This window comes from Dermochelys coriacea, chromosome 2 (genome assembly GCF_009764565.3).
Source record: "Dermochelys coriacea isolate rDerCor1 chromosome 2, rDerCor1.pri.v4, whole genome shotgun sequence".
In the NCBI taxonomy this organism is placed as follows: domain Eukaryota; kingdom Metazoa; phylum Chordata; order Testudines; family Dermochelyidae; genus Dermochelys; species Dermochelys coriacea.
The window spans coordinates 185,122,551-185,137,607 of NC_050069.1; the positions used below are offsets into that span (position 1 = coordinate 185,122,551).

The 15,057-nt window shown below is 41.5% G+C and overlaps 1 long non-coding RNA gene across 1 annotated transcript in view; it reads right to left on the reverse strand.

Annotated features, from left to right (window-relative positions):
- Positions 1–15,057, reverse strand: part of LOC122458905 — a 54,809-nt gene that overhangs the window by 24,072 nt on the left and 15,680 nt on the right. Inside the window, exon 2 of the long non-coding RNA XR_006279225.1 lies at positions 10,674–10,780. This is a non-coding gene — a long non-coding RNA (uncharacterized LOC122458905). The remainder of the gene's footprint in view (positions 1–10,673; positions 10,781–15,057) is intronic.

Genomic DNA, 15,057 nt, shown 5'->3' on the forward strand with positions numbered 1-15,057 from the left:
TTGATAGGAAGGGCTTTAAACTAGGAGATGAGCAGAGAAGGTTGGGAGAGGTTCATGAAATCTCCACACCTGGCTTGAGTACACAGGAGCAGGAAAATCAGCTAAATGAAGATATAGTAAGGGATAATGGTACACCACCACGCTAACTGGGTGAGGTCCAAGGGCAACAACTAAATGCTCATACACAAATGCAAGGACTCTGGGCAATAAAATGGAGGAAACGGAACTGCTGGAACAGGAGGTCAAACCAGATATTATAGGGATTAAAGAAATATCACTCATGACTGGAATAGAGGTATTGAAGGGTATGTGGAGAGAGAGGAGTAAAGGTGCTGGGTTAGTGTTGTATATCAATGAAGCAGTAACCTTTGAAGAGATACAATAGACAAAAACCAGAATCTGACTGGGTCAAAATCACTTTGGGGAAGGATTGTCTGCTATAGATGCCCAGGGACTGATTCAGAAATGGAGAGTGATCTCTTTAATATTATGAGAGAGAGAAATACTACTGGGAATTGTGTCATAATGGGGCACTTTTGGGGAGTATAGATTGGAGAATAAATGCTGCTAATACTAGTAGGGATCAGTTATTCTTGGATGTGATAAATGATAAATTTTCATCAGTTGTCACTGAACCAACAAGAGGTGATGCAATTTCAGACTTTAAGTCGTGAATACACCATAGGAGAGCTGGTTGTAGGGAATACCTTGAATCAAGTGATCACAAGTTGATTTCATTTAAATTTAAGTGGAAGGATAATCAAAGCCAGGTTGCCAGCTATATTTTTTTTTTATTTGAAAAGGCAGACTTTGGGAAATTAAGGGAATTTGTTAAAGAAGTCCTCTGCACTGAAGACCTCAAGGACTTAATGCAGAGGAGGCTTCTAATCAACTATACAAACCCGCACCCCACCACCAACACCACCACTGTGTGAAATTTGCATCCTAAGAAAAGGGGAGGAAACATGTAGAAAAAGGTGCCGACTCAGCTGATTGAATAGCCATCTCAAAAAATTTATTAGGTGTAAGCAGAGAGACTTTGGGGAATGGAAAAAGGGGCTGATAGTAAAGAAAGCTATATTGTGGAGGTTAGGAAATGCTGTAATAAAGTGAGAATAGCTAAAAATCAAACTGAATTAGCTCTTGCTAAGGAAATTAAAATAAAGAGGTATTTAAGTTATATAAATAAAAAGAGAATGGGTTAATATGTAGTGTTGATGGGAAGGAGATTAAAAATAATCTAGGTCTGGTCCAAAAACTAAATGAATACCTTGTCTCAGTTTTCAGTAAGGATGATGTGGAATGTGTGCATGTACAGATGATGGAAATGAATCTCTAGATATGAAAATTACCACATCTAAGGTAGAAGATAAACTTAAAGATCTGAATGTGCTCAAATCGGGGGAGCTGGATAATTTCCAACCCAGAATATTGAAAGAACTGGCATGTGAGATTGCTAGTCCAGTAGCAAGGATTTTTAATAAATGTATCTACTCAGGCATAGTATCATATGACTGGAGAATAGCTAATGTTGTACTTCTATTTAAGAAGGGCGGGGGGGGGGGGGGAGAATGATCTGGGCAATTATATGCCTGTTAGTCTGACCTTTGTAGTTTGCAAGGATTTAGAGCAAATCATGACTGAAAGTATAAATTAAATTTATGGAGGTAAATGATAAAAGGGATGTCATACATCATTGGATTACCAAAGGAAGATCATGCCAAACTAACCTGATTTCCTTCTTTGAGAAAATAATTGATTTTTTTAGATAAATGCAGTAGATCTAATGTATTTGGACTTCAGTAAAGCATTTGACACAGTACCACAAGGGAAATCAGTTAAATTAGGGAATATGTGGATCAGTAGAAGCATGTTAAGGTAGATAAGGAACTGTCTCAAGGGGAGAAAGCAATGAGTTGTGCTAAAAGATGAATTATTGGACTGGAAAGATGTTTCTAGTGGAGTTCCTCAAAGATTGGTCTGGGAGCCAATCTTATTCAATATTTTTATTAAGGACCTTGGCACACAACGTAGGAGTGCACTAATGAAATTTGCTGATGATACAAAGTTGGGAGGCATTGTCAATACAAAGAAGGTCTGGAATATTTTACAGAAAGATCTGGATGAACTTGAAGACCGGGATGACAGACATGGGCATGGGCATGGGCATTCAATAGTACAAAGTGCAAGGTCATACACTGAGTGGTCTAATAAAAATTTCTGCTAGAAGCTGGGGGGCTCAACAGTTGGAAGCGACAGAGGAGAAGCAATATCTGGGTGTGTGGGTCAATTACAGGATGACCATAAGCCACCAATGCAATGTGGCTCTGAAAAAGGCAAATGTGAGCCTTGGATATATTAGGCGAGGCATTTCCAGGAAACAGAGAGAGAGAAGAATTAATGCCATGGTACAAGGCACTGGTAAGATCTCATTTGGAATACTGTGTACAATTCTGGTCACCCATGTTCAAGAAAGATTAATTTAAATTGGAACAGGTGTAGAGAAGAGGTATTAGGATGATCAGGGGAATGGAGGGACTATTTTAGGAGACAAGACTGGGAGAATGTGATTTGTTTTGTCTCGCAGAAAAGGCTGAGTGGGGATAGGTTTGCTCTCTGTAAATACATAAGTGGGTAAATACTAGGGAGGGTGAAGAGCTATTTACACTAAAGGACAATGGTGGTACAAGAACAAATGGATATAAATTGGTCATGAATAACTTCAGGCTGAAAATTAGAAGCAGCTTCCTAACCATCAGAGAAGTTAAGTTCGGGAATAGCCTCCCAAAAGGAGTTGTGAAGGCAAACAACTTAATTAGTTTTGAGAGAGAGAGTTCGACAAATGTATGGGTGCAATGGGGATGCTTGTGATGGTGAGGGGCAGGGCTCTACAGCCCTGGGGCTCACTTTCGGTTTTTGTGTTATGTTCCTAGAGCTCATGCTTCAGTGTTTCAGTCAGTCACCTGCAAGGGTCAGGAAGGGATTTTTCCCCCCTCCAGTGTATGCTGGGAGAGTTTTTATCATCTCCTTCCTCTAAAGTGTCAGGATATCTGGAGATGGGACATTGAGCAGGGTGGGTCAAGGCTCTGAGGTGGCATCAAGTATTCTCTCTCTCAGGTGCTTAGCTGGCTGGTTCTTGCTCACCTGCTAAGGGTCTAACTGATTGTCATATGTGGGGTTGGAATGGAATTTTCCCGTAGGTCAGATTGGCAGTGACCTGGGGTTGGGGGAGATTCGCCTTTCCTGCAGCACCTGGGTGAGTGTCAGGGTTTTCTGGGTATATATTATTTAATCATTGCCATGCCATTGCATGGGCCCCAAGCACAAGTTCACCTTGGTTCCTCCTATTCTCTGCCTATGGAACATAATAGCCTAGTCTCCCGGGATGGGGGAGGGGTCTCATTTCCATTGTTGGGTTTTGTGTATTGGTGCTGGGTGGTGTTGATGGCCTATGATATAAAGGAGGTTGGACTAGTTGATCTAGTGGTCCCTTCTATGACTAACATTGCTCAAAGACCTGCTGGATCAAGACTTACATGTAGTACACTATTCCCTTCCCAAACATCCTTGCTCCAAGTCTCATTGGCTCTAGAAATTTCATACTGAAAATACAATGGCACAACTTGGTTGTGGCCATTAGTTCTTCTTGGAAAAGTAGTACATCGTTTTGTGTTGGAGTCACAAAATGCACGGGAAACTGATTAACCTGACACAAGGGCAAACCATGAACTTCTTGACCTGCAGAGATCTTACTGCTTCTTTCCACATAAAAAGTTAAAAGCTAATTTAAAAAAAGGAAAGCATGCAAAAGTTATGAGGTTTGCTGCCTGCTTCTGAATCTTATTGGTTGGGAGTAGGAATTGAGTGAGAGTTCCTGCCCAGGGCTGAATTATGAGGCAGTAAAGCAAAGTAAATGAACTGTAGTATTTGAACCCCTCTCAGTGCAGTATCTCAAAATAATTTGGTGTAGCTTCACTAGCAGAGCCATGCTATTTTACATCAGCTGACGATCTGGCCCTTACACTTTGGAGCTGGTTCTGATCTCACATTGCTTGTATAGCTGTCTAACTTCATTTACACCAGTGTAAGTGATCAAGCATTGTGCGTGCAAGAATCTGTATGGAAAAAAATTGCAACAAAATGATCTATAAAAATCTTAACTCTAACGGACCAGATTCTCACCTCACACCAATTTTACTGTGTAACTCCACTTAAGTCAATGGATCAGTTCTTGAGTGATCATTAAATCATTCCTGATTTATACGGATATACATGAGTTCAGAATCAGGACCATTGAATATAATACAAAGATGTGTAACTTTAGAGTTTGGGTGGTTTATAACGTTTCACCGAGTCTCCGAGACAAAGTGCAGAAAATGCCACTTTTAAAAAAGAATGTGGCCTGTGTAATATTTCAAGATCAAAAGTCAACAATTGTATCAATGGCGGTATATGTGTGAACTAACAGCCATGGGAGCATCGCTGGCATTCAGGCCGTGCATGGAGATTATAACTGTCAAGGAAAAATATCTCTCATGCTACATAACACATCAAAGATTTGCGCACTCTTGTTTATTTCACTCTAGGATGACACTGAGATTTTTTCCAAAGTAGGTACAGGCAGTAGAGTTAAGAGTTAATGGTTAAGCTATAAATGAACCCTATAAATTACTACAATAGTTAGCCCTTTATAATGAAATCTAGCCAATGGTATATTCAGAATGCATGAACCCGAGTAGGCAGAAATACAGAAACTGGCATTATTTCCTACAAGTGGCTTTTATGCTTTCCACATCAAATTCAGTACCAGATAGACTATGATTTATATCAGCCAGACTTTAAATTCATTGATCCAAAATATACAGCTGCCTGACTCCCTTTCACAAGAAATCCATGCTACTAAAAGCCTGTGCAGAGACAGGGTTGTGTTTAATGGTAATGGAAATGACCTGGCAAAGTATCAAACAAAAATCCTCATCCCTCTAGAAATACATGAACTGCAAGCTCCTTTCAAATGAGCATGCTTCAATGCCAAAGGTTTTGTATTACTGTTCTACCTTCAATGTTCTTTAGTGTGGGAGAGAGCCTATGGACTCAAGTGATTGTAAAAACCATATTCACTAAGGTGATGGGTTTGCAGAGTCAGTTCAAATGTGCATCCAAAATCTCAGATTTCGATCTGGAGTTTTTCTGAACATCTTTGGCCTAGGAATCAAGCTAAAGATCTTTGGAAAACAGGTCTTCTGGTAAAAAGAAAAGGAGTACTTGTGGCACCTTTGCAACTAACAAATTTATTTGAGCATAAGCTTTCGTGAGCTACAGCTCATTTCACCGGATGGTCTTCTGGTGTTACCTGTTTCCATATGGGTGAAAAATGGAGCAAATATAGTCTTATGATTCTTCCAGTCTCCAGTCCTGGATGAAATCATGAAGTACACAGCACAGGTTTATGAAATCATAAACTCAAGACTTCTTTAAATTTCAAAATAGGACTGATTAGTTGGGTAACTATTCAAACTGATTCATATTAAAGTGGGTTCAAGCTACAAAATTCAGATCTGAATCCAAATTTCAAACAGCACAAAGTTTTTGGTTTAGAGATGTGGGGGGCTGGTTTGGGTTGGATAGGGACATTTAGTTTATTTTAAAAAATAAATGGGGCAAATGTACACAAAAAATTAATAAAAATATGAGTTAGGATCATTGTAAAAAAATCCTCCCATGTCCATCAAACATTCCCTCACCACTTTGTGAAACCCACATAACTGATTTTCCAAAAAACACCTGGGAGAAAAAGATAAGCTTTGTAATATGTCCTGAACACCAAAAGCTGAGGCTCGGGCAGACCAACAAAGGAGGTAAATTCTAGAGTCAAGGAACATTCACTAATTACTCTTTCTCCAGAATCCTCCTGAGGAAGCTAGAGGTCTGCTGACACATGTGTCACAGCAGATCAAGATTACAATGGGAGAGACTCAATCTCTAAGGTATCTAGTATCTAAAGCATCTGTTTCAGAGCAGCAGCCGTGTTAGTCTGTATCCGCAAAAAGAAAAGGAGTACTTGTGTTAGTCTCTAAGGTGCCACAAGTACTCCTGTTCTTTTTAAAGCATCTGCATATTCAGATCCTGTTCTCTATTCAGATAGAAAACACTCCCAAAACTCAAGGTTACCGATTGGCAGGTTTTGGTTCAGGACCACACATGACCTATATTTAGCCTGACCAGTCAGCACACCTAAAAAAAAATAAAAAATTGAAAAATAATCATTTGCTATTCCATTAACATGCAGTAACTGAACTACAGTGATGGCTACTGCAAAGTCAGCATATGCCAACAGCTATCACACAGTGGGCTCTGAGATTGTACAGTTTTCCCATTATGCCAGGAATAGGTGATACTGTGGTATCTGTTGGCAAATCTTGGACATATAATGTCAACCATTGTAGCTATGCTAATGATTTCATATGATCCAGTAAGGTACCTTATGTAGTAATTCTTCTGTTTTATGGATGAAATTCTGCTATCATACTGCAAAGGTCTAATTCTGATCTCACATCAGTTGCATACTGGTGTAACAACTCCACTGGCATCAGTGGAGTTACTGCTGATTCCAACAGGTGTACAGGTAAGTAAAATCAGAATCAGATCTTCAAATACTATACATGATGTTGCACCCCGTATTCTTTATGGAAATATGCTTATGATATGGATATGGCATAACAGATATGTTTTGTGCAAGATGGGTTTTGTAAGGTATCATTGGAAAGGTTATACTTTACTGAATGTGATTATGCAATTTGTATGCATGTATCATTTCTGTATCTAATGTTAGGAATATTGACTATGTAACCATTACAACCGTGTGTGTACTTGGGAGACACCCACCACACGCCATCAGCCTTGATGGGCCATAAGGAAGAAACAATAAGACTTTGAAGATACTCTCTCCTTCTTGAGAGGCGTCCTGGGACGTTGTTGCGATACTACAAGGTCAGGGGGTTCTGTCACTTTGTACTAAACACCATCTTGGACTTCTAGTAATTTTCCACTAAAAGGAGGGGGAGGTCAAGTCAGGGAAACAAAAGGTTCCCACCTTATGTAAATCTTATTTAAGGCTGGGGAGTAAGTTGATCTTGCTTCTCTCTTCACTGAATCCCTCCCAGGATGGCTGCTGGAAACATCTAAGAAACAAGGACAAAGGAAAAGGGGGAGAAGTACTGAACCCAGGCTGGAAAAGGGATTTGGTCTGTGAATAAGATACCTGAAGATTTAAGTGGCAAGCAGGGTAGTTAACCTTCAAGAATTTCTGCAACCTGCCCAAAATCAACATTTAGTGTGAGAAATGACCATTTGTAACCAGTTTCTTTAAGATCCTAAGCTTACTATGCATGTTTTGTTTTATTTACTTAGTAATCTGCTTTGTTCTGTTTGCTATCCCTTATAATCACTTGAAATGTACCTTTTATAGTTAATAAACTTATTTCTTGTTTATAACATAACCTGGTTTGTGCAACTAATATCTGGGGTGGGTAAGAAGCTGTGCATCTCTCTCTCCACATTGAGGGAGAGGAAAGATTTTTATGAGCTTCCGCTGTGCAGACTTTTCTATACAGCGCAAGACAATATTATTTTGGGTTTACTCCCCAAAGGGGGTGTTCACATGAGTGCTGGGCAATTTCCTAGCTGAATCTTCCCATAGAGAACTGCTTGCAGACTCTGTGTGATTCTACAGCTGGTGCGTCCCTATCTGTGTGCGCAGCTGCCAGAGGCCGGAGAGCCTGATTCAGCAAAACAGGGAGAAGAAGCCCAGGCTAGTGGAGCAGGTGGGCTCAGTGAAACCTGAGGACATCAGGTGCATCCCGGATGAGGGAGGGGAGGAAGGGGTCCAACCCGTCACACTATAGACAATGGCCTTGATTCCCCAATGACTTGTGTAGTCATTTATGCCTGCACAAAGTGAGTATAAAATGCTAACACTGGTGTAAGTGAGAGGATAATTCTGCTATAGGTCATGTTTTACATCCGTATTCCACAGGTATAAATGACTAGGCAAAGGAAAAGGCAGCCGCAAATCAAACCCAATCTGCCTATTAAGGTATGGTCCATAATATGAAAAATGGAAAGCCCTGAGTTAAGCTTATAATGGGCTGACTGCACCTAACTTAATAACCCATTGTGTTCAGCCACCCTTCAAAATAGCATGACTCACCATAGTCACATCTATTGCATGTTTGCACTGATGGAATTCCAGAATGGGTCATAGCTAGATCAACATTTCACACCATTTGCCAAATAATTAAAATTAGCCATATGCTGTCATCTGGAAGGGGAGAGATTTAGAGCCTATTAATAGGGAGAATAAATTACATTTGACATTGGAAATATTAATTTATGTGCCTGGGAGTCCTGGAACATGTAACCAAAGGAAATGTTTAAATGTATGAGTTTACAAAACTTTTAAGCTAAATCAAATGCAGAAATTAGCTCTAAGGGATACTGGGCGAAATTCTTCTCTGTTACATTCATGCAATTCCTTTTAAGTCAGAGTGGTTACAGTCATGTAGCAGAAGTATCTGGCCCATTATGTGGACTTATGACATTCTATGCAGGATCTGGGGTCCACAAACATGAAACAAAGGATTTTTGTCAGACTGCTATAACTTTGCATGAATATATTGCATATTATTTCAAATAAAACTCTAATCATTTTACACAATCTAGTAGTCTCAAAGATCAAAGAATTTTTAAATACATTTCACCATCATTTATTTATGCAGAAAAGTGTTCCTTATCTTCTGAACTTTCAGATTGCAGGGTTGAGCAAAGTGCAAAGTATTTCCTCCTAAATGTTTCAAAACACCACATGTGGAACAGAGTAAGAGGAAAAAAAAGAAAAAAAAGCTGCTACAGAATGTATGATTAACTATGGTGACAATACTTAGGCATCAGGAATATTGCAGTTGAATTATACGTAGCTGCCGATGAAAAGTCAGGAATGGGCTATAAGGATCACAGCAATATTTTGTGCTTCTCTCAAAGCACTTTACAAAGTATAAGTATTATACTTGCCACTTTATATGTGGGGAAATGGAGGCAGAGACTTGTAAGATGTCACACAGTGAATGTTAGTAACAGATTGAGGAATAGAATGCGGGTCTCTGACTCCCAGTCCTGTGATAGTTTGCTATAAATAGGGCCCTACCAAATTCACAGCTATGAAAAACGCATCACAGACCATGAAATCTGGTCTCCCTGCCGTGAAATCTGGTCTTTGTGTGCTTTTACCCTATACTATACAGATTTCATGGGGGAGACCAGCGTTTCTCAATTTGGGGGTCCTGATCCACAAGGGAGTTGCAGGGAGGTCGCATGGTTATTTTAGGGAGGGTCGCAGTATGGCCGCCCTTACTTCTGCACTACCTTCAGAGCTGGGTGGCTGGAGAGCAGCAGCTGTTGGCCGGGTGCCCAACTCTGAAGGCAGCGACCTGCCAGGAGCAGCGCAGAAGTAGGGGCGGCAATTCCATACCTTGCCACCCTGACTATTGCACTGCTACCTTTAGAGCTGGGTGGCCGGAGTGTGGTGGCTGCTGACTGAGGGCTCAGCTCTGCAGGCAGCAGCGCAGATGTAAGGGTGGCAATACCACACCATGCCATCCTTCCTTCTCTGCTGCTGCTGGCGACAGCACTGACTTTAGAGCAGGGCTCCCAGCTTGCAGCTGCCACTCTCTAGCTGCCCAGCATCGCCACCAGAAGCAGCAGTGCAGAAATAAGGGTACCCTACAGTCAGGACCCCTACAATTACAACACTGAAATTTCAGATTTAAATAGCTAAAATCATGAAATTTATTATTTTTAAAATCCTATGATCATGAAATTGACCAAAATGGACCGTGAATTTAGTAGGGCCCTATCTATGAAAAACAGGGAGTGCCAGTTTAAAGAGAGAGAGAGAGAGAGAGAACACAGGCCAGATCCTTAGTTGGCATAAATCAGTCTAGCTCACTGCCTTTAATAGAGCTGCATCAGTTTAGCCCAACTGCAAATATAGCCCTCTCTTTATACAGACTATATTGAATTTAGTGGAGCTATGCTAATTTATGCCAGCTAAGGATCTGACACACAGAATGCATTACTATACAGGAGATGAGGAAGGAGAGGAGGTTGAGAGAGAATGAATACAAATATATAGTGGTGTGGACAGCTTGAGGATCTCATTGTGGTGAATTTGGGATGGCCAAGTTACTCATGAATTAGCCTGGTCATTGAAAACAAGTGGCGATGAATCTTTAGCATTCAGCACAATTGCATATTGTGTTTATGCTTCTCATTTATACCTTTTTTAGTCATGTGGCATGCTTTCTCCTTTGAAGTGTTAGTTACTATGGAAACAAGGATGATATCAGCAAAGGCACAGCCTAGTGACATCTGAAAGGGCAGAATAAAGTAAGACTTACTTTGTTTTTAAATGTCTGACATGTATCCCAAAGCTAGTGATGGCTAGTGTAATTTACACTTCCCTGCATGTGCATTGCCCCTTGCACTGGGACTTATCCCACACAAATACAGGTGGTGTTTCAACCAGGAGGGAACAGATTTCAGATCTGCTGTGGGGCATTTGCTGATTCATTGCATCCTTGCCTTAGCAATCACTGTGCTTGCCATGACCATCTTACCTCTCATGTAGCTGCAAAGTTAGGGTGGAGGAGAGGTAACAGTTGCCTTCCACTGGTGCAACTTGTTCCCCAGCAGACTTCCTGCTCCAATGGCAGTCACCCTTGTCCTGCAGTGTGGAGGTAAGGGAGAGAAAGAAAAGGGATCAAATCAGGCACATCACATTTTTGGTCATTTCTGCTTTTCCACTCAACCAGCATTTGCTCCCTCTTTATGCCACCCTATATTGGGTGCACTACAGACACTGGCCAAGATAGTGAAATGACGTGTGATTTTAGGGGATTCAGTGTTTGTGTGCCCAATTTGAGACACCTTAAAGGAGTCTCACTCTCAAAATGCTGAGCGCCCACCTTCCAAAAACCAAGCATTTGTTTCAAGTGGGGCACTGAAAAATACAGGCACTGAAAATCTCTAACACAGAGCACAGGAACCGAGTGGTATCCCATTAAATAGTTTGAGAGTCCTCTAGTGGCCCTCAGTCTAGAAGCCACCAGAACCAGCCAAAGCAGCAATGCATATATGTAGCCAGGCCTTCTATGTTAAATACATTTAGTAAACACAATTTGGACACCACAGTGACCATGTGGTTCTTCCACATTATGTATTGTTTAAGAGAACAAAAGACAACACCTAGTCACCTTAGAAAATCATGGCCATGCATAGGAATTCCATTCTATTTGATCAGCTAAAATGGGGCACATGGAAACCAACCATAAAAAGGCCTAATATAAACTCATATGGGCAACAGACTCTGAACCTGTATGGTAGCATGGCAGCCCTGAATACACACTTGGTTGAATTTCATGGACTGGACTGTAGCACAAGCATTGCAGTGCTCCTACCTCTATGGTCTTCTATTATATTGGTATCACAAGAAGCACATGGAAGTCACATGGCTATCAAATTACTGCTTTCTTACAGAAAAATCACAGGTTATAACATTTGTTCAGTGCTATCTGACTCTGTTTCAAATAGTTCTGTAGCCCATACTCTTTTATTTCCAGGATAACTAAAGATGCAAAAGTAAGGGATGGGTATTAAGTTGTGACAAAAAATGGTTTTGTTCCCTCTAGCATTTTTTTAAATACAGTTCATTGCAGTCAGGCCTTGAAACACTGCAGTGTACCAGGAAAGCTCTTCTGAAAAGAAATCCTTTCGTACTGCCTTTCAGCACTGTCTGTTCAAGGGCAATGGGTTTTAAGGTCCATTTATTATTTTCCAGCTTGTTTGCTGCATTCATAAATGGTCTTATTCCTACTGCCTCAGAGTCCAGAGTTCCTTCTGGCTTGTAAAGTATCCCCTATACCTTGCATTGATAGTCTTCTCTTCATTGGAACACTCCTCTCTCAGACTCAGACTATATGAATTAGAGAGCATTACAATACTGCATCTTATTTGCCAGGTGATAGTTTACTGCTAGAAGGGGTCACAATCCTGCACTCCTTGAGTAAGTGAACTGTCTCTGATTTCAATGGCAGTCTGGGCTGAACAAGAAATACAGAATTGGGCCCAAAGTGATGGGCTGAGATAAAATCTGAAGCCACTAAAAGAACAGAATTAGACAGAGTCCTTTGTGATTTTGATATCCCAGTGAAATCCCTCACTAGACTTGGAAAACTTCTCACTTATTATTTATATTCTATATTCAATTGTTCAACAATTGAATCAAACAGCTGCAGCGGCACAGGAGCTAGCAAACAGAGCTCTAAACAGGGGAGTTTGAGTGGGAGTTCTCTTGGAGGAGAAGGTAGTTGTACTTAGTTTTGCATTTTTAGTATTTGTGTGTGTGTAGGGGCTTTGTGCTGGGAGAGCAGCGGAGCCCTGATTAGGGGGTGGGGCTTTGTGCTGGGAGAGCAGCTGAGCCCTGCTTAGGGGGTGGGGCTTCTGACTAGGGGTCCTATAAAGGTAGGCAGCGGCACAGACAGCTGTAGTGGCACAGGAGCTAGCAAACAGAGCTCTAAACAGGAGAGTTTGAGTGGGAGTTCTCTTGGAGGAGAAGATTAACAGGACTTAGGTGGGAAGGCGATGACAGATACGGAGGCAGCTGTGGGAGTGACTCCTGTAGTGGAAGACACATTGAGGATGACTGGATGTGGAAGCTGTGGTATGTACATGATCCTGGAGGGGGGACCCGGTAAGAGTTTTTTCTGCATGAAATGCCGTCTGATAGAGCTGATGGAGGAAAAGATCCGAGGTTTGGAGATGCGGGTGGAAAGTCTCGTTGAGTTTAGGAAGGGGTTTGAGCAGATGATGGAGCAAAGATATGAGGTATCTGAAGGGAAAAGCTCAGACTCACAGATGGAAGCAGGGCTGGGGAATTTTGAGGGGAGACTGGGTGAGGAAAGTGGTCAGTGGAAGCATGTGACTCAAAGAACCAGGCAGAGAAAAAGATGGGCTAGTGAAGGAGAAATAGAGCGTAGGAACAGGTTTGCAGAGTTGGAAAATGAAGAAGGGGCTCAGCAGGTACTTGTTAAAGGTGGAAGGGTAAGGAAGAAGAGAAGAGGGGCTAGTCCTATAGAAAAAGGGGAAGAGTCAAGGGAGACTACACCAAATATGAGCCCCAGGAGGATACAGGATGGGTTGAAGAGGATTATAAGGGAAAATAGGAATGGAAAGAACTTGCAGCCAGAGGGAACAGGGGAGAGACTGGAGAATGGCACCGTCACCAGGAAAAGGCAGGTCTATGTGATCGGGGACTCTTTATTGAGAAGAATAGACAGGCCTGTAACTAGAGCTGATCCAGAGAATAGAAAGGTGTGCTGTCTTCCGGGTGCTAAGATACGGGATGTAGACCTGAGGTTGAAAAAGATACTAAAGAGAGCGGGAAAGAATCCCCTAATTATCCTTCATGTGGGAACAAATGATACGGCTAGATTCTCGCTGGAAAGTATTAAGGGAGACTATGCTAGGCTGGGGAAGAAATTGAGGAAATTAAGGAAATTGAGGCTCAGGTAATCTTTAGTGGGATCCTGCCTGTTCCTAGAGAAGGGCAACAAAGGTGTGACAAGATTATGACTGTCAACAGATGGCTTAGGCAGTGGTGCTATAAGGAGGGCTTTGGGATGTATGGCCACTGGGAGGCATTCACGGACAGAGGACAGTTCTCTCGGGATGGACTTCATCTGAGTAGGGAAGGAAATAGACTTCTAGGACCAAGGCTGACACAACTGATAGAGAGCTTTAAACTAGGAATTAGGGGGAGATGGATGGGAGATGTCCAGGAAATCGCCACACCAGATTTTAGCATTGAGAGGGAAGAAGATGAAGTAAGAAAGGATACAGCCATGGGTAGGAGAATGTATATAAGGAGCGAGGGCGGTGTGGATACTAGTCTAATAGGTTATACTGGCTGTAGAATGACTGTGCCTAATAGGGTACAAAATGTGAGCAAGGCCAAACAGCAAAAATTAAGATGTTTATACACCAATGCGAGGAGCCTAGGTAACAAAATGGAGGAACTAGAGCTACTGGTGCAGGAAGTGGAAACCAGATATTATAGGGATAACAGAAACATGGTGGAATAGTAGTCATGACTGGACTACAGGTATTGAAGGGTATGTGCTGTTTAGGAAAGACAGAAACAAAGGTAAAGGGGATGGAGTAGCATTGTATATCAATGATGAGGTAGAATGTAAAGAAATAAGAAGCAATGCAATGGATAAGACAGTCTGTCTGGGCAAAAATTACATTGGGGAAGAAAACTAGTAAAGCCTCTCCTACGATAGTGCTTGGGGTGTGCTATAGACCTCCGGGATCTAATTTGGATATGGATAGAGCCCTTTTTAATGTCTTTAATCAAGTAAATACTAATGGAAACTGCGTGATCATGGGAGAATTTAACTTCCCAGATAGAGACTGGAGGACCAGTGCTAGTAATAGTAATAGGGCTCAGATTTTCCTAGATGCGATAGCTGATGGATTCCTTCATCAAGTAGTTGCTGAACCGACTAGAGGGGATGCCATTTTAGATTTAATTTTGGTGAGTAGCGAGGACCTCGTAGAAGAAATGGTTGTAGGGGACAATCTTGGCTCAAGTGATCATGAGCTAATTCAGTTCAAACTGAATGGAAGGATTAACAAAAAAATAAATCTGCAACTAGGGTTTTTGATTTCAAAAGGGCTGACTTTCAAAAATTAAGGAAATTAGTTAGGGAAGTGGATTGGACTGAAGAACTTATGGATCTAAAGGCAGAGGAGGCCTGGGATTACTTTAAATCAAAGCTGCAGAAGCTATCGGAAGCCTGTATCCCAAGAAAGGGGAAAAAATTCATAGGAAGGAGTTGTAGACCAAGCTGGATGAGCAAGCATCTTAGAGAGGTGATTATGAAGAAGCAGAAAGCACACAGGGAGTGGAAGATGGGAGGGATCAGCAAGGAAAGCTACCTA